Here is a 19,664-nt window from a genome sequence, read left to right as displayed (position 1 = left end):
ATTAGCATAGACAAATAGAAAAATGGAACAGGAAAGAGAGTCCATGAATGAAACCTCATATATAAACAAACTTGATTTATATAAGAACTGGCACTGCAGAAGACTAGCAAAGAAACGAAAAACCATTCAATAATAATGTTGAATCAAGATGTTAACGTGGAAAAAATAAAATTGGAGCCTTACTTCAGACCACACATAAAAACTATTTTCTGATGAATCAAAGACTTATATCTGAAAGAAAATATATTACAATATTTAAAATATTTTTTCTATTCTTTCTTTAAGACTTTGGAATAAGAGTTCATTAACAAACAAATATATATTGCTAAAAATAGAATGGGAAAGTTTGATAAATTCTATTACATTAAAACTAAGAACTTATGCTTATCAGAAAACACCACAGGAAGCAAACATACTATGTACTTGAAGAAGGTATTTGCAACACATAACAGCTAAAACAACACACATAATTGTCTAATAGTAACCAACATATATAAAGAAGCCTACAAATAAAAAATTGACAAGAAAACTAATAGAAAAGTGAGTAAATGTTTGAAAAGGAATTACACAGAAGAGAAAATAATAAAAAGCCCATATACATGTGAAAAATGCTTAACCTTCTTAGCAATGATCAAAATACAAATTATCACCATAGTGAGATCCAATTTCATACCAAACCACCTGGAAAAATTAAAATTGTTAGAATAGCAAGGATGGTGAATATTCAGATCATCCTCAACACTATAACCTCCTAATGAGAAAGTTACATATTTATCACCTTAGAAATGTTTTGTCATTGTCTGGTAATTTTGCCTGCACACATTCTCTATCATCTAGATATTCCTCTATTAGCTACATACTTTAAAGAGTTTTTGGAACACAGGTTTCTATAGGTATGTACAAGAATTCATAATAGCACATTTATAATTATAAATACCTGAGAACAACCCTATTGTCTATTAACAGGAAAATAATAAATTGCAGTGTATATATACAACGTCGTAGTATACAGCAATGAAAATAAATCAATTACTGCCTCATGCAAAAAAAGAGTGAATCTCAAGAAGATAATTTAGATAAAAATGCTTAGGTAAGCAGGAAGAAATACTTTTAGAGAAAATAAAACTAAAAAATAATGAGTAATGAGAAAAAATAATGAGTGAAATGATAGAAAAGTAAAGTAACTAATAATGAGACCATGTTGGTTTTAGTAAAAAAGTAAATCATGGTATTAAAAAGTATTGGGGCATTGTGTAGCCATTAAGAAAAATAAAGGTAGAGGAATACTTCAAACCTTAACCAAGTACAAAAACCAGAAACACAGACCAACAGAACAGAATGGAGAACGCAGAAATAAAGCCACACACTTACAGCCATCTAATTGTCAATAAAATCAACAAAAATAAGCAATGAGGAAAGAACATCCTATTCAGTAAAGGGTGCTGGGATAGCTGGCTAGCCATATACAGAAAAAAGAGACTAAATCCCTACTTTTCACCATATACAAAAATTACCTCAAGATCGATTAGAGATTTAAATGTAAGACTTCAAACAATAAGAATCCTAGAAAAAATCCTAGGAAACCTTGGGAAATAATTTATGACTAAGTCCTCAAAAGTAATTTCAACAAAACAAAAAATTGACAAGTGGGACCTAATTAAACCAAACAGCTTCTGCTTAGCAAAAGAAACTGTCAACAAGGTAAACAGACAACCTTCAGAATGGGAGAAAATATTTCCAAACTATACATCTGTCAAAGGTCTAATAGCCAGAATCTATAAGAAACTTAAATAATTAAACAAGCAAAAAGCAAATAATGCCATTAAAAAGTGGGCAAAAGAATGAACAGACAGTTCTCAAAAGAAGATATATGAGTGGCCAGGAAACATAAGAAAAAATGCTTCACATCACTAATCACCAGATAAATGCAAATCAAAATCACAATGAGAATCACAATGTATTCCCTTTTCATGCTGCTTATAAAGACATACCCGAGACAGGGCAATTTACAAAGAAAAGAGGTTTAATCGATAACTCACACCTCTGCGTGGCTGGGGAAGCCTCACAGTCATGGTGGAAGGCAAGGAGGAGCAAGTCACATCTTATGTAGATGGTGGCAGGCAAAGAGCTTGTGCAGGCAAACTCCCTTTTATAAAGCCACCAGATGTCATGAGACTTATTCACTATCACCAGAAAACCACAGGAAAGACTCGCCCCCATGATTCAATCATCTCCCACCAGGTCCCTCCCACAACACGTGGGAATTATGGGAGCTACAAGATGAGACTTGGGTGGTGACACAGAGCCAAACAATATCAGATACCATCTCACACCAGTCAGAATGGCTATAATTAAAAATTAAAAAAAAATACACGTTGGCGAGGCTGTAGAGAAAAGGGACTGCTGGCCAGGCGTGATGGCTTACCCCTGTAATCCCAGCACTTTGGGAGGCTAAGGCAGGTGGATCACCTGAGATCAGGAGTTCCAGACCAGCTTGGCTAACATGGTGAAACCCCGTTTCTACTAAAAATACAAAAAATTAGTCGGGTGTGGTGGCACGTGCCTGTAATCCCAGCTACTCAGGAGGCTGAGGCAGGAGAATCGCTTGAACCTGGGAGGCGGAGGTTGCAGTGAGCTGAGATCGTGCCATTGCACTCCAGCTTGGGCAACAAGAGCGAAACTCCATCTCAAAAAAAAAAAAAAAAAAAGAGAAAAGGGACTGCTTACACACACTGTTGGTGGGAATGTAAATCAGTTCAGCCACTGTGGGAAAGAGCTTGGAGATTTTTCTAAGAATTTAAAGCTGAACCACCATTCAACTCAGCAATCTCATTATCGGGTATATATCCAAAAGAAAATAAATGATTCTACCAAAGGACACACGCACTCACATCTTCATCACAGCACTATTCCCCATAGCAAAGACATGGAATCAACTTAGGAGCCCATCAACAGTAGAGTGGATTAAAAAAATGGGTACATATACACCACACCATGGAATACTATGCAGCGATAAAAAGAGATGAAATCATGTCCTTTGAGCAGCACTGGTGCAGCTGGAGGCCATTATTCTAAGTGAATTAATGCAGGAACAGCAAACCAAATAATGCATGTTCTCACTTCTAAGTTGGATCTAAACATTGTGTACTCATGGATATAAAGATGGTAAAAATAGACACGGTGGACTACCAGACAAGGGAGGAAGAGAGGGTAGAAAGGGCTGAAAAACTACCTATCAGGTACTATGCTCACTACTTGGGTGATGGGATCAATCATACCCTAAACCTAAGCATTACACAATATAGCCATGTAGTAAATCTGCACATGTACCCCTGATTCTAAAATAAAATAAAAGTTGAAATTAAACAAACAAAGTGTAAGGAAGAGATCCAGTTTCAGCTTCCTACGTATGGCTAGTCAGTTTTCCCAGCACCATTTATTAAATAGGGAATCCTTTCCCCATTGCTTGTTTTTCTCAGGTTTGTCAAAGATCAGATAGTTGTAGATATGCAGCATTATTTCTGAGGGCTCTGTTCTGTTCCATTGATCTATATCTCTGTTTTGGTACCAGTACCATGCTGTTTTGCTTACTGTAGCCTTGTAGTATAGTTTGAAGTCAGGTAGTGTGATGCCTCAGACATATCCACACGTATGTTTACTGTGGCACTATTCACAATAGCAAAGACTTGGAACCAGCCCAAATATCCAACAATGATAGACTGGATTAAGAAAATGCGGCACATATACACCATGGAATACTATGCAGCCATAAAAAGGATGAGTTCATGTCCTTTGTAGGGACATGGATGAAATTGGAAATCATCACTCTTAGTAAACTATCACAAGAACAAAAAACCAAACACTGCATCTTCTCACTCATAGGTGGGAATTGAACAATAAGAACACATGGACACAGGAAGGGGAACATCACACTCTGGGGACTGTTGTGGGGTGGGGGGAGGGGGGAGGGATAGCTTTAGGTGATACACTTAATGCTAAATGACGAGTTAATGGGTGCAGCACACCAGCATGGCACATGTATACATATGTAACTAACCTGCACATTGTGCACATGTACCCTAAAACTTAAAGTATAATAATAAAAAATAAATAAATTAATTAAAAAATTAAAAAAAGAAATTAAACAAACAAAACAAAATAAACCTTAGCCAAGGTAAATTACAAAAGGTCAAAAGTTTAGATGAAAAACATGTAATCATAAAAGTCATAGAAAACAATGTGGAAGAATTTTTTAAATATATAGTGAAGTTAATTTTCTATGTATGATGACAAATCTGGAATTCATTTGAAAATGTTGAATAATTGACCACATAGAAATGAAAACAGTTATGCATGTTTAAAAAAATTTAACAAAGTAAAAAATGACAAAGAATAGATACAACTTATAAAACAGACATAGGACAAATATTCTTAATATATGAAGAGTACCTTACACATTTATAATTAAAATGATGTACTTTGTAAATGTTCACAGAAATAGTTCACAGAAATGAAAGTACACATCTTTTTAAGACATCAGAAGATGTTTAACCTCACTCACATTTAGAGAATTGGAGATTGAAACTTCAATGAAGCAATTTCATCTATTTTATTCACAAAGATCTAACACAGTGGGGTTGAATAGGCATTGCTAGTCCATTTGCATTGCTATAAAGGAATACCCACATCTGGTGTTTTATAAAGAAAAGAGGCTTATTTGACTCATGTTTCTGAAGCTGTACAGGAAGCATGGCATCAGCATATGCTTCTAGTGAGGCCTCAGGAAGCTTCCACTTAACTGTACAAGGCAAAGGGGAGCAGGTATGTCACATGGAAAAAGAGGGAGCAAGAGAGATGCCAAGCTTTTTTAAACAACCAGCTCTTGCATGAACTAATAGAATGGGGGGTCATTACTGCAAGGAGGGCACCAAGCCATTCATAAGGATCCACTCCCATGACCCAAATGCCTCCCATCAGGCTCCACCTCTAACACTGAGGATCACATTTCAATATGAGATTTGGAGGAGACAAAACATCCAACCTATATGATAGACACTCTCATCCATTGCTCATGAGTAATTTAAATTGGTAAATCTATGGAGGGGAACTTCGCAATATCAGTAAAATTATAGGTGCCATTTCCTTTGATACCATAATTCTACCTCTAAGAATTTATCTTACATATGTGAAATGCTTTCTATATAATTTATTTCCGTATAATTTATAATAGTAAAGACTGGAAACAACCTATCCATCTGTAGGATTTGGTTAAATTTATTGCACTACATTTGTACAACAGAAACCAGGCAATCATAAAAATGATGAAAAAGTGCTTTATAAATGTGAATGGAATCATCTCCAAGTCATATTTTACAAAGTTAAGTTAAACACACACACACACACACACACACACACCCCCAGAGAGAGAGAGAGAGAGAAAGGTTTTAAAGCAGTGTAGTAGCATGCTATCATTGTAAGAAAAATGTGTTCTGCTTGTATATGCATATACTATTCCTGGAAGGAATACTGCAAGAAATACAATAAGAAGAACAAGAAGTACAAGAAGTACAAGAAATAGTGACTTTGGTTACTCATTCAAACTGGTTGACTGGAAGGGTGGGAGAGCAGTGGGGAGGGAAGAAACAGTTTACTTTTGAGTTCCAAACCAACTGAATGTGTTACCTGAACTGATCAAATATTTTTTAAATGACTTATAAAATAGTTGAGAGAATGAAGTAGGTGGATCAGGATGATATTCTCTTTTTCTTACCAGGCACACCCTAAAGGACAATTCTCAGCTTTCCTTCCTTAGATGTAATCATGTGACCTGGTTACAGCCAATGAAACAGGCCCAGAAGTGCAGTGTTTGATTTTTGCCACTGCTATTAATAAGCAACTATACCATCAAGCAACTGTGTGCTTGGTGGGTGCAAATGATGACGGGGATAGTGGAGCCTCAGGGTGAAAGGAGCATATGGATTCCTGAATAACCATGGTGATGTGAGTGACTCACATATCAGGAACCCTTATTTGGACTAACATCTAAGCAAGAAATAAACTTATTTGGTTGGAGCTATCACATGTTTTTAGTAATATTTGTTAGCTCAGATTTACCTCCCTTAATACAGAAATTGCGACTAATACAGGAGTATGGTATTGCTGTGACAGAATGGTAAAATACATGCCATTGATTTAGATGGTGTGTGGCAAGAAAACAGGTACCATACGCTATAGAGTTGGAAATATGCAGTTTCTTCTGCAGTGACAAAACATTTGATAGAACTACCACTGCAATAAATTGGAAAGCAAACACATGCCTGCTGAGCCAGAGTGTTAGTATTTGTTGGCTTTTACCTGCCGCTTTGAGAAGGAAAGATGAAAATGATGGAAAAGACAACTAAACCCCAAAGAGCAAGTTTGTACACTGCTATATTTCCAACCTAGGTGATTAGTTCAGGCAATATCTTTAAGTTGAGAGAGAGGCATAGTGGATTATACAGTTTGGATGTCCCCTCCAAATCTCATGTTGTACTGTAATCCCCAGTGTTGGAAGTGAGGCCTGGTGGGAGGTGTTTGGGTCATAGGGACAGATCCCTCAAGACTTGGTGCTGTCCTTGCAATAGTGAGTGAGTTCTTGCAAGATGATCTTGTAAAGTTTGTAATGTCCTCCCTCACTCTCTCTATCTTGCTCCCATACTATGTGAGTGCCTGCTCACCCTTCACTTTCTGCGATGATTGTGAGCTTCCTGAGGCCTCCCCAGAAGCCAGGCAGATGACAACACCATGCTCCCTGTAAAGCCAGCAGAACTATGAGCCAATTAAACAAACCTCTTTTCTTTATAAATGACCAGTTTCAGGTATTTATAGCAGTGTAAGAACAGCCTAATACATTGGAGCAAAGATGAAACTCATTAAATCAAGTATAAAAGTTACACCTAGAAAAGAGCTTTGAATATGGTTATAGGCATAAGGAATTTTTGGAAGCAATCAGGCCAGACATTTACTAGTCTGAGAGTACTGTATGTCTAATCTATGAAAACAAAAACCCAAACATATTTGATTATTTTGGATTTTGAAATAACCCTTGGATCCTCAAATCTGCATGAGCAAAAAGTTGGCTGCAAAAGCTATATTCTCCCAAGAAGAAAATATTCTACAATACCTATTACAGTTACGACATAAAAGATAAGGACCAGGGAGAACTTGACAAAGGGCAGTGCCAGGGGCAATAGAAAAATAGAGTCTAATCTCAGGTTTATCTTTTTATCTTTTGGGGCTTCTCTTCTCCATCTTGGTCCTCCATATTCTTACTTCCTTGAGTTTTCTAATGCAATCAAATAGACTTAAAACAATTTCCTCCAATTTCTCTAAGTGTATTTGTGGAAGAGTTTTTCTGTGTCAAGTTTATCCATAATTGCTTGAAGAAAAAGTGTTTCCCTTTTTTTTTTAACAAAGCTTCCCAGGTGATTCTATTAATAATATGCAGCAAACACTGAGAGGACTCTGTCTTTCTTGGTACTTAGGTCAGTCATAGAAAATGGGAAGTCTCTGACTCAGTAACTCTAGTTTCATTATATATCCACACACAAAAAAAGAATTTTGTTGTTAATGAAGAGTGTGATGGCTCTCTCCCCTCCTTAACCTATCTCAGCAAATTGTTGTCTATAACTTAATACAGAGCTTCTATCCTTTGGTTTAATATAAGGTTTTCTCTTTTATTAAAAATGCAGCATGTATGTAAGCAAGATATATTACCACTTAATTTTACACTGAAGTTAAAAATTAGATCATTAATTTACCAAAAAAGTTAGCAGTTACTATGACTCATGTCTAAACATATAAGCCAATTGCAAATGTGAAATTAAAATGTTTAAATTATCAATGGTTATATGACACATTTAATGATATACACAAATATCTGAGAAGATAATTTGGTTATTAAGATTAAATGGTTTAATCAATGCCTGTAATTTGCTATCAGTATAAGTGTGTGACAGACATTGTTGTTTGCCTGTTAGTCATTTTCATTTTCTTCCATGCTGGAAAAAAAAACTGATTCAGGTGTTCATATTCTCACTTCTAACTCAAACACTTTTTGCTTAATTTATACTATTGGGTTTCATTTTCCTTACTGGGGGTTTATTGAGAGTGGGCAGTGGTGTATTGGCAAATGTTTAACCACTAGCTCTCAAAAGAAAGAAAGAAGGAAGGAAAGAAAGAAAAGAAAAGAAAGGGAGGGAGGGGGAGAAAGAAAGGGAGAGAGGAGGAAAGGAAGGAGGAAAGGAAAGAGGAAAGGAAGAAAGAAAATGAGAGAGAGAAAGAGAAAGAAAGGAAGAAAGAAAAAGAAAGAAGACAGAAAGAAAGGAAGAAAGAAAGAAGACGAAAGAAAGAAAGAAAGAAAGAAAGAAAGAAAGAAAGAAAGAAAGAAAGAAAGAAAGAAAGAAAAAGAGAAAGAAAGAGGAAATAAGGTCTCTGATTTGTAGCACATAACAATTTCTCTGGCGTGGCCAGTTCAAGCTACCAATGTTACATCAACTGGCTCACAACATGCTTGGAAATTTAACAATTGGCTCCTGCAAGCCAGGATGAACCTACTCCAACACATCAGCGAGGACGAATATCTGTGCAGGTCCCTGCCAAGGAGAAATGAGGAAAGTTTGGAGATTACATCAGGGAAAGATTTTATTACTCATAAAAAGAGAATCAGAAGAATAAGACAATAATTCTCTTTCTGGCACTTATCCAACTTTTTATTATGAAAAAACATTCAGCAGATTTGAAGTAATTTTATAGTCAACACATATACTTATCATCTAGATTCTACCATTAACAGTTTTACATAGCTATCAATACACTTTGTACTTTATCTATCAATCCAACAGACCACGTTATTTCATAATGCATTTCAAAGTAAATTTCAGCTATCAATACCCTTCTCAGTAGATCCTTCAGCATTTGTAGTATTAACTAGAGTTCACTATATTTTGTAGATTTTCCTTTTTTTGCAGTAAAATTTATAATTATATGTAAAAATCCTAAGTGATAAATGTGTATACTTGTGTAACCCAAACTCCCGACAACAAATAGAAAAAGTTCACCCCCAAAACTTCTCTTGTTCTTTTTATAAGTTAATTCCCACCTTCTCACACAAGAGGCAACAACACTTCTGATGTTTTTCTAAGGTAGATTAATTTTGCCTGTTCTAGAACTTCATATAAATAGAACCATACAATATGCACACTTTTGTTTAGGGCTCTTTTCATCCAGCATAAGGCTTTTGGGATTCATCTATGTTGTTGTGTATGTGGTTTTGTTTGTTTTTATTGCACAGTTAGTATTTCATTGTATGAATATATTGCAGTTTCTTTATGCATTCTCCTACGGACAGATATCTGGGATTTTTTCCAGTTTGGTCTATTTTGAATAAAACTGCTATCAACATTTTTTTTTTTTTTTTGAGACAGAGTCTTGCTCCGTCACCAGGCTGGTGTGCAGTGGCACAATCTTGGCTCACCGCAACCTCCGCTTTCCAGGTTCAAGCAATTCTCCTGCCTCAGCCTTCCGAGTAGCTGGGATTACAGGTGCATGCCACCACACCCAGCTAATTTTTCTATTTTCAGTAGAGACGGGGTTTCACCATGTTGGTCAGGCTGGTCTTGATCTTGTGACCTCGTGACCCACCCGCCTCGGCCTCCCAAAGTACTAGGATTACAGGCATGAGCCACCGTGCCTGGCCTATCAACATTTTATACAAATCTTTTTGTGAACATGTTTTTATCTTGAGTAACCACCTAGAAGTGGGATTGTTGGATCATAAGAAAAATATGTATTTAATTTTATAATAAAGGGTTTTCAAAAGAGATTATAACAATTTATACTCCATCAAAAATATTTGTGAGTCCCAGTTGCTTTGCATTTGGCCAATATTTGATGTTGGCAGTCATATTAATTTTAGCCATTGTGGTGGGTTATGGTGGTATCTCACATCATTGTTGACTAATGACATTGAACAGTTTTCCATGTGATTATTCATTGTTCATATATTCTTTTTTAAAAATGAAATGTTTATTCAAATATTTGACCTATTTTTTATTGTGCTGTTCATGTTTATATAATTAAATTGTAGGGGCTATTTATATATCCTAGACATATATTCCAGTCCTTTGTCAGATATGTTTTGCAAGTATTTTCTTCTGGTCTGTAGCTTGCTTATTAATTTTCTTAAAGATGACTTTTAATAAGCAGTTTTTAATATTGATGAAATTTAACTTTTAAATCCTCTTTTTATTCATTCTCTCTGAGAAATGTACTCTTTGTCCCAAGTTGCTAAAGTTTTCTCCTGTTTTTATTTAAATATATATATATATATATATATATTTTTTTTTTTTCTCTCTCTCATTGGATTGCTTTGGTGCCTTTGTAGAGAATCGAATAACCATATAATTGTGGGTCTATGTCTGGGCTTGGTGTGCTATTCTTTTGATATATTTGTATATTTTTACTCTAACACTATACTGTCTTGATTATTATAGCTTTACCTTTACTATTACTTTGCTGTTTTAAAAGATTACTTTTAATGATTTTAAAGGTGATTATCAACATTCTAAAGCCTTTGGATTTCCACACACATTTGCAAATTCACTTGTCAATTCATAAACATAGTTCTGCTGGAACTATAATCGGAATTGCGTTGATCTATAGATCAATTTAGTAAGAATGGACATATTAACAATATTGAGTCTTTCCAAAATAAACTGATCATAGATACATAGACAAGCAGAACAGTGAGTTGACTTGTTAATTACTATTAATTTGGGGAATTGTTCATTCTCGAGTTGAAACAAGTAATTATAGTATAATGACGAGGAAAAAAATTCCTTATTTTGCACACCACCTACCACCTGGCAAGTTTTTATCTAATGTCTTCTAGGCTGATCCTGGAATTTGGGCATGAACTTAGTGGTTTTGAGAGTCCATGCAGTGTGCCTTAAAATTGATTACTTTCCATAAATTTCAAACATGAAAAAAGATCAGCAAAAGTCCCAAACAACTTTTAAAACAGATTTAATAAATAAAAATGTAAATTTCAATAACTCCCAAGCTGGAGTGCAGTGGCATGATCATAGTTCACTGTAGCCTTCAACTCCTGGACTCAAGTGATTCTCCCACCTAAGCCTCTGGAATAGCTGAGATTACAAGCAGGAGCCCCTGCCCTTGGTTTAAAGTAGCTGAATTGAGATGCGATTCACAAATCAGACAATTCACCAAAGTGTACATTTGTTTAGTAAATTCACAGAGTTGTGTAACTATGGCCAAAATCTAAGTTTAGAAAGTTATTGTTCCCATGGAAAGAAACCCTATACTCATTTTCTTCTTCCTCCCCCAAGCCTCAGCATTCTCACCCTTGTGGCACCTGAAGTGGAGCTTCCTCCCTATGCATCAGAGCTGCTTGGGGGATGGTAGGCCTGATACTCTCAGTCCTAGAATAGAATTTCTGTAATATGAGGCTGGGCAGGGGTGGGAAGGGGAGAAGAAATGATGGCAGCTTGTGCCTTCTAGGGAAAATTGGAGCCTCAGGCTGGGAGCTGGAAGGAGAGGGAGACTTGTCTTCTTGGCTGCACCTGCCTGGAGTAAAGCACCCAGGGTAGAGCTTTCCTAACATGGAGCTGAGAGTGGGTGACAAGGGAGTGGGTCATGATTCAAATGCCACAGACTCTCACCGGTATTACAAGAAAATTTGGCTGATTTTCTTGAATGCATGTTTCTCCATTTGCTGTATGCCCTTAAGGACAATTTCCAGAGATTTTAAACATTTTAAAAAATATACATGTATACAATTTTTACCAGTTCAATTGTTTTGCTGAAACACGGAGGCCTCTGAACTCCTTACTATGTTATTCTGAAGTCCCAAAATATTTCTTGGTCATTCTTAAAAGATTTCTCTGCCAGGTTAAAGGCTAACTAATCATGCCTAAGTCTTTTACTAAATCCCCGCTCCTTCACTCCACAACCCTCACAATGGTGTGTGTGTGTATGTGTATATATGTGTGTGTGTATATATACCCATATATATGTACACACACACCAATATATACCATATATATACACCATATATATACACCATATATATACACCATGTATATACACCATATATATATACACCATATATATACACCATATATATATACACCATATATATACACCATATATATATACACCATATATATACACCATATATATATACACCATATATATATACACCATATATATATACACCATGTATATACACCATATATATATACACCATATATATATACACCATATATATATACACCATATATATATACACCATATATATATATAAACACACACAGTTATGCATGTTATGCTATGCAGTTAGCCAGTGTTGTTTAGGACTGATGCTATCTTGGGTTAGTGAGGAATCAAGTGAAGCGCAGTACATTCTTTCCTGTCAAGTTTTTTATTTTTATTTTTTTGGTTTGTTTGTTTGTTTTTGATGATGCTTGTCTCCATCTGCCAGCTTCTACTTTGTTTCCTACATATTTCAATTCCTATCAATCTCCTGCCTTCTAGACAGCTGTATAACGTTGAAGTTGATCTGTCTTTTGATTTCTGTGGGCATCTCTAACTTTTGCCTGTCCTCCTTCACTAAGCTGAGCTTCTGGTGCATTCTGCTTTTCTTTCTCCTGGCTTCTTGCTTCCTTACCTTGATTGGCAGCCACTAAGAGCCCACTTAGACAATAGCATTATGAGATCATCTGGCAGCATTTGGCCTTAGGTACGGAACAGAGGCGTATATCACGGTGGAGTGATGCGATGAATTGAACAGAAGGTCAGGTCACAAAATTGAAAAATCCTGGGGAAGTATAGTCAAGAATAATATTTTGCTTAGCATTACTCTTGCTATCTAATTAATGTCAATCCATATCAATTCCACTAAAATGGTCCCCCATAGGCTAGGGGACAGAAATCCCTAGCTGAATGTGGAGGAACCTTTTGAATTATTTGCTGCTGCCAGACCCTCTTTCAATCCCTCATTTACTTCCCCAGTATTTGAATTGATGGATGCGGTTCATCAATTCTGGCATTTTGAATTGGCAGATGTGGTTAAAATTAATAATCTGAAGCTCTCCTACTTTGAGTCTAGTTAGCATTGACTTCCCTTTGGACTATGCTTCTTGACTAGTCTTACTTATGATTAGCAATGATTTCAAACCTTCTTTTAACGCACACCGCTATTATTGATTAATGCTAAGATGCATTTGTTTTCACTTATCAGTGATTCCTTCTGTGGCCTGCAGTGCTGAGCAATATTTCTTGAAAATTTATAACGGAAAGGATCAGACTCCTACAGGATGCTAGACAATTCTAGAACCATATTACAGTACTTTGATCTGCAACTTCTAATGCTTTTGGGAAAAAGTGAGACAAGTGTGTCATTTCCAATTCCTTTATTCAACATGTATTTGGTGAATATCTATGACTATTGTAAAAACTAAAGGAAATAAAAATTTGGACAAAATGTGAGTTTTGCCTTCATGGAAATCACAGCTTAATATTATATTTATGGAAAAAATTTATAATGGTATGTAGACTGTGTTCTATTCTGTGATAGAAATATAAACAAATGCTTTATTTACCAGCCTGGGCAACATAGTGGGACCCCATCTGTATTAGTTCGTTTTCATGCTGCTGATAAAGACATATCCGAGACTGGGTAATTTATACAGAAAAAGAGGTTTAATGGACTCACAGTTCCATGTGGCTTGGCAGGCCTTTCAATCATGCTGGAAGGTGAAAGGGACGTCTTATATTGGCAGCAGGCAAAAGAGAAAATGAGAGCCAAGCAGAAGGGGTTTCCCCTTATAAAACCATCAGATCTTGTGAGACTTATTCACTACTGCAAGAACAGTATGAAGAAAACCACCCCCATAATTCAATTATCTTCCACCTGGTCCTTCCCACAACATGTAGGAATTATGGTAGCTACAATTCAAGATGAGATTTGAGTGGGGACACAGCCAAACCATGTCACCATCTCTACAAAAAAAAAAACTAACTTGGTATGGTGGTGCTCATCTGTAGTCCTACTTACTTGGGAAGCTCAGATGGGAGGATCGCTTGAGCCTGTGAGGTCAAGGTTGCAATGAGCATGATTACCCCACTGCACTCCAGCCTGGAAGACAAAAACAGACTCTGTCTCAAAAAAGAAAAAAAAAAGACTTCATTCATTCATTCAATAAATATTATTGAGTGTCTACCAGAGTCTGGAGATACTACTGTGAATAAATAAAAGTTTTGTCCATAAGACCTATTGGTAAGGGAGAGATTGCTTACATTTGCAAAAATTAGAGAAGCCTTCTTTAAGAGGTGGCATTTAAGAGGGTCCTTAAAGAACAAGAAATATTTATCCACGTAGAAAGGCATTTCAGGAAAAGTGAATAAAGATAGGCATGAAGAACAGACAGGCCAGGAATGCTCACCAAATGGCTGCCAGGGTTTTTGAGTTTGAGTTTAGAGAAACAAAGAGGCAGAATAGGAGGAAACCCAAGAAATTAGGTTGAGGTCAGAGTATGGAAAGACTTATTTTCTGTCCATTCATCCATCCATCCATCCTTCCATCCATCCATCCATCCATCCAGTAAACAACCTGATGTGAAGCTGCCATCAAAGAAACTCAGATTACAAGCAGAAAAGGAGCCAAATTTGTAGTGGAATATGTGAATGTTTTAGAATATGTAGCTGGAATTAGATGTGGCTGAGCAGTGTTCATTTTCAAGGGGGTGAGATTTCTTAACTTTACTACTTCAGCCTGTGTCCTCTTTGGGGACTGGATGTTCTTCACCCTTGAAAATGAAAGACTCAGCCTCATAGTCAATGCAGGATGTTGTCAGTGTTTCTGAGAAATAATCAGCTTTTCTCAAGTGGGTGAAAAATGGGCAGTCTCCAATGTCAGCCTCTCAAAAATGCCAAGTAGTTTTTCATCATCCTTTAATTTGTGACACTAAACAACAGAGACAATCTGCTTGGTGGGATTTAAGGTGGAGAGAGAACAGTGGCTGATATCCTTTAAGGTTTACAGTGACTCTGCTTAAAAGCTCAGACTCAAGGCCTTTTGGCCTTGCTGTCCTCCATCCTTCAATCCCCTGCTACACTCAAAATGCAAACTCCCCCAGGCAACATTGCTCTTACACCAAGTCATCCTCATCCCTTTTGCCACTCTTCAATTCTATTGCTGGCCCCACTTCGATCTATTTTTCTGAGACCTCTTTTACCTTCTTTTCATCTGTGTCATTGCATTCTTATGGCCTTGTATTAGTCTGTTTTCACACTGCTATAAAGAACTACTTGAGACTTGGTAATTTATGAAGAAAAAAAGATTTAATCGACTCACAGTTCTGCAGGCTTAACAGGAGACATGACTGTACGGTCTCAGGAAACTTGCAATTATGGCAGAAGGCAAAGGGGAAGCAAGCACCTTCTTCCTTTGGTGGCAGGAGAGAGAGAGAGAGTAAAGGGGGAAGTGCCACACACTTTTAAACCAACAGATCTTATGAGAACTCACTCACTATCACGAGAACAGCAAGAGGGAAACCGCCCCCAAGATCCAATCACCTCCCACCAGGTCCCTCCTCTACTTCGACATGAAATTTGGGTGGGGACACAAATCCAAGCCATATCAGACTTCAACTCTTTCCCTAGCTAGGCTACACATTCTAATGCCTTCTAATGTATTATGTCAACCACTCGAGTGCCACCATATTCAGCATCCTAATTTCCTCCTATTTCGCCTGCATCCTTACCTCAAACCTTAATCTTCAATCAAGGCATATACTTGCTTTCTCTCTTTCTAAAGTGCTGATGAGAAAACCACAAAACTGGGTGGATTTATGCCACTGTATATACCTGGTTTCCAGCCTTTAGCTGGGGAGTTCCACTTTCCTAAAGGTAGAGTATCAACATAAATTATTTGAAATTCTGCTTAGGAGATTTTTCTTTTCTCTTTTATTAGTTTATTTATTCAACCATTTATTTATATCACTATAGATCCATGGACGTCTGTTTTGCACTTTGGGTGATAATCCAATACTACTTAATTTTGCTCAAATTGTTCTGGCTTTGGCCATTGTGAGCTCTTTTGTTTAACTCCTCGGTCCCTTTGACATACACCCATAATTGTGTGTGTTTGTGTGTGCATATGTTAGAGTGCTTCTTTACATACTGGTATTACAAGATGTTCCAGATTCATCTTGCATATTTTCTTCCTTACTCCTAGATTGAACCATTTTTCCACAAGGAGCCATTTCATTCTTCCTTTTATTGGAGAATTGTATTAGAAATCAAGATTTGGGCAGTTGGTGTGCTCTCTGCTACTGGGCTATCATGGTTTCCAGGCTCTCTAATCTGACAGAGCATGTGCGCGTGTGCATGCGCACGCATGCACACACACACACACACACACAAATTGGTGTATGTACACATACTTATAAATATTTCTAACGTATCTGTATGTATCTATATTAAGGTAAACATGAGTTCATACTGATGGTCTCCAAGAAGCCAAGTACCACATGGTTAATTCCAGTCCTCCCCCTTCTTTTCTATAATCTCCCACTCCAACAGTGAAAAACTTGGTTTCTGCTATCCATCATCCATTTATTTGTTTTTGTATAGTGGTTTCCAAACTGGTAACCTTTATGCTGGTTGGAAAAAGCTTTATCCAACTAGATCATGGTGCTTGTGTACCATTTATTTTGCCTTTTGTTTTACAGCATCCATTTATTTTCAACATTACTTAGGTCAGAACATTTTCCCCATCCCTTTCAGTAAGTTTGTTTCATTTATTTGTAATGCAGTTTGATTCTCTTGTCCCAATCTGCCTTCTTTTCTGAAATTCCAAGATCTTCTAAATTAATTTTTTTTAAAAAAATTGCAAAATTAAAGTTTACTACTTGTGCTATGAAGTCCAGTGTGTTTTCATGAGTGCATGATATCATATATCAACCATTATAGTACTGTACAGCATTGTTTCACTACTGCCAAAATCTCCTGTGTGTCATGGATTCAACCCTTTTTCCCCTTGAATTCCTGGCTATCCCTGATCACTTTCCAGTCCATGGACACAAACTAACTTTCAATTTGTTTAGGCTTCTTTAATTTATTATGCCAATGTCTTGTAGTTTTTTTACCTACAGATTCTGTATCTATTATGTTATGTTTTTACTTAGGTGTACACTTTTTTGGTGAGATTGTAAATATTTAAAAAAAATTAGATTACAATTGTTCGAGGCTGGTATACAAAAAAAAAATTCCCTTTGTACACTGACCTTGTTTCTAGTCATCTTGTTCCCCTAGCTTATTAGTTCCAGGATTTCTTTGTAGATTCTTTAGAGTTTTCTCATAGACAGTCATGCCATCTGTGACTAAAGACAGTTTTCTTTCTTTCTTTCCCATCTTTATATCTTTTAATTTCTTTTTCTTGTCTTACTGCACTTGCTATTAGTACAATGTTGAATAGAATTAGTTACAGAATAGCCTTGCCTCATTCTCAATCTTCGGGGAAAAGCATTTAGTCTCTTACCATTAAGTTTGATGCTAGCTGTATATTTTTCGTAGATGTTATTTGTTAAATTGAGGAAGTTCTCTACTCCTAATTTACTATTAATTTGTTTTAATCAGAGTGAGGGTTTTAAATATTGCCAAATGGTTTTTCTGCATCAATGGCTATGATCATATGATTTTTCTTCTTTAGTCTATTGACATGGTAGATTCTACTAACTGATTTTTGAATGTTGAACAAGCCTTGAATCCTTGGAATAAATCTCACTTGGCTATGGCATATAATTCTTTTTATACATTGTTGGATCATGATGCACTGTTAAAAAATTTGGGGGATACAACAATGAATAAAACCATCTCCTACCTTAAACAATCTTATAGTCAATTAGAGGGAAATAAACAGATAGACACACATACTTAACTATAATCCAAGCCAGAGCATAGCAAGTGTTCTAAAAGAGGGAAAAAAATCTTACAAGTTTTTAATGGAGGGGAAGATAACATCTTGTTTGGAGGAGTTAGGAGGAACTACTATATATTTCTTTCTTTCTTTTCTTTTTTTACATTTCTCTAACACTAGGCCCTAGGAGGCACTGATACATAAAATGTGGCTAATATAAAATCAAAAACTGAGGCCTGGAAGCAAACTCTAATAATCGAATTCAAACCTTTCTCTTCTTTTATTAATGAGGCAGCACACAATCTACTTCTCTATAGAACAAGGATTTGATCTCAGATACTTCATCCTTTTGTCAGTTAGCCTTACTTTGCCTCACACACTCACCCACTTAAATTGGAAACATGAATCTCTTTTACTTGGTTTTTAAATTGCTTATTTAGAAAAGGAGCATGACTTTTCCTTTGAATTTCCTCATTCCTTCAATAAAAAGAAAACTGGAGTTACTAGGTGGGTATGGAATTACCTAATTCTGCAATTGAGTAACTCCATCGTGTTCTGGTGTCTCAGACCCATAAAGCCAAACAAAGAAAACATAATCCCCATCTGCTACAATCTGTAGTTACCCTGCTCCCTGTGAGGGAGGCGATTCCCGGCTGATACAGCCATTACTGTATGTTGTCTGTATGGACTTGCTTTTAACATGTGAGTTACCTTTTTTTCTCCAAGATTTGAGCCACATTTTTTTTTTCACAGAAAAACTCACAGAGGAACCTAAGTGGAAGTTCACCTGTGTTTGTTCTTTGCAATTTCAAGAGATAACATTCACATTGCCCTAAGGACATTATAAATAAGAAATTTGCAGTGGCTTATTTCAACAAAGGTGTGATTTTTAAAGTTGTTCAAGATGAAAACAGCAGGTGTCAAAGTTTATTGATGATAATCAGATTCTTATATCATAGCCATGTACAATAATGGATGGATATTTCTATTTATCTAATATAGAGAATGCATTTTCTGAAATTATTATAATAATGAAGATAATAATAGTGGCTAGTATTTATACTTTATCTAAAAATGGTCCTGTACTTTATGTAGATAATTTATTTATTTAATCCCCTCAACCACCCCATGAATTGGGAATTGTTAATATCATCCCTATTTTAGAGCATTAACTTTGCGTTAAAACAGATAAGTAACTTGCTGAAGGTCGCACAGTTAGTAAGTAGCAGAGCCAATATTTAAGCTGTACTCTGTCTGACACTGGTCCTTAGGTTTTCATCATGGTGCTGTAACTAGTGCCTCTTATTGGCTATCCTTGGTTATCCCAAGTCCTTGGACAACACTCATCCATTTCAAACACACACACATATTCTCTGTCTCTCCTCTCTGTCTCTCTCTCTCTCTCTCTCTTTCTTTCTCTCTCTCTCTTTCTCTTTCTTTCTCTCTCTCTCTTTCTCACTCTCTCATCCTAGTGGCTTCTTCCAATTTTCCTAACATTCAAACGCCTTTACAACCTGCCTTCTCTCTATGACAACTTCCCCAGAGGAACCCTTCAAACCAGCCAAAGGACTCACTTCATTTCTTCCCTCTCCGTGAAGTTTACCTTACCTTTGCTCAAAGAGCTCCCTTCAGCTGCAATGCCCATCCCCACCTCCTCACCAACTGTCTACATTTTAGCTGGGTC

Source organism: Pongo abelii, chromosome 6, assembly GCF_028885655.2.
Source record: "Pongo abelii isolate AG06213 chromosome 6, NHGRI_mPonAbe1-v2.0_pri, whole genome shotgun sequence".
NCBI lineage: Eukaryota > Metazoa > Chordata > Mammalia > Primates > Hominidae > Pongo > Pongo abelii.
This window is presented reverse-complemented; position numbering follows the sequence as displayed.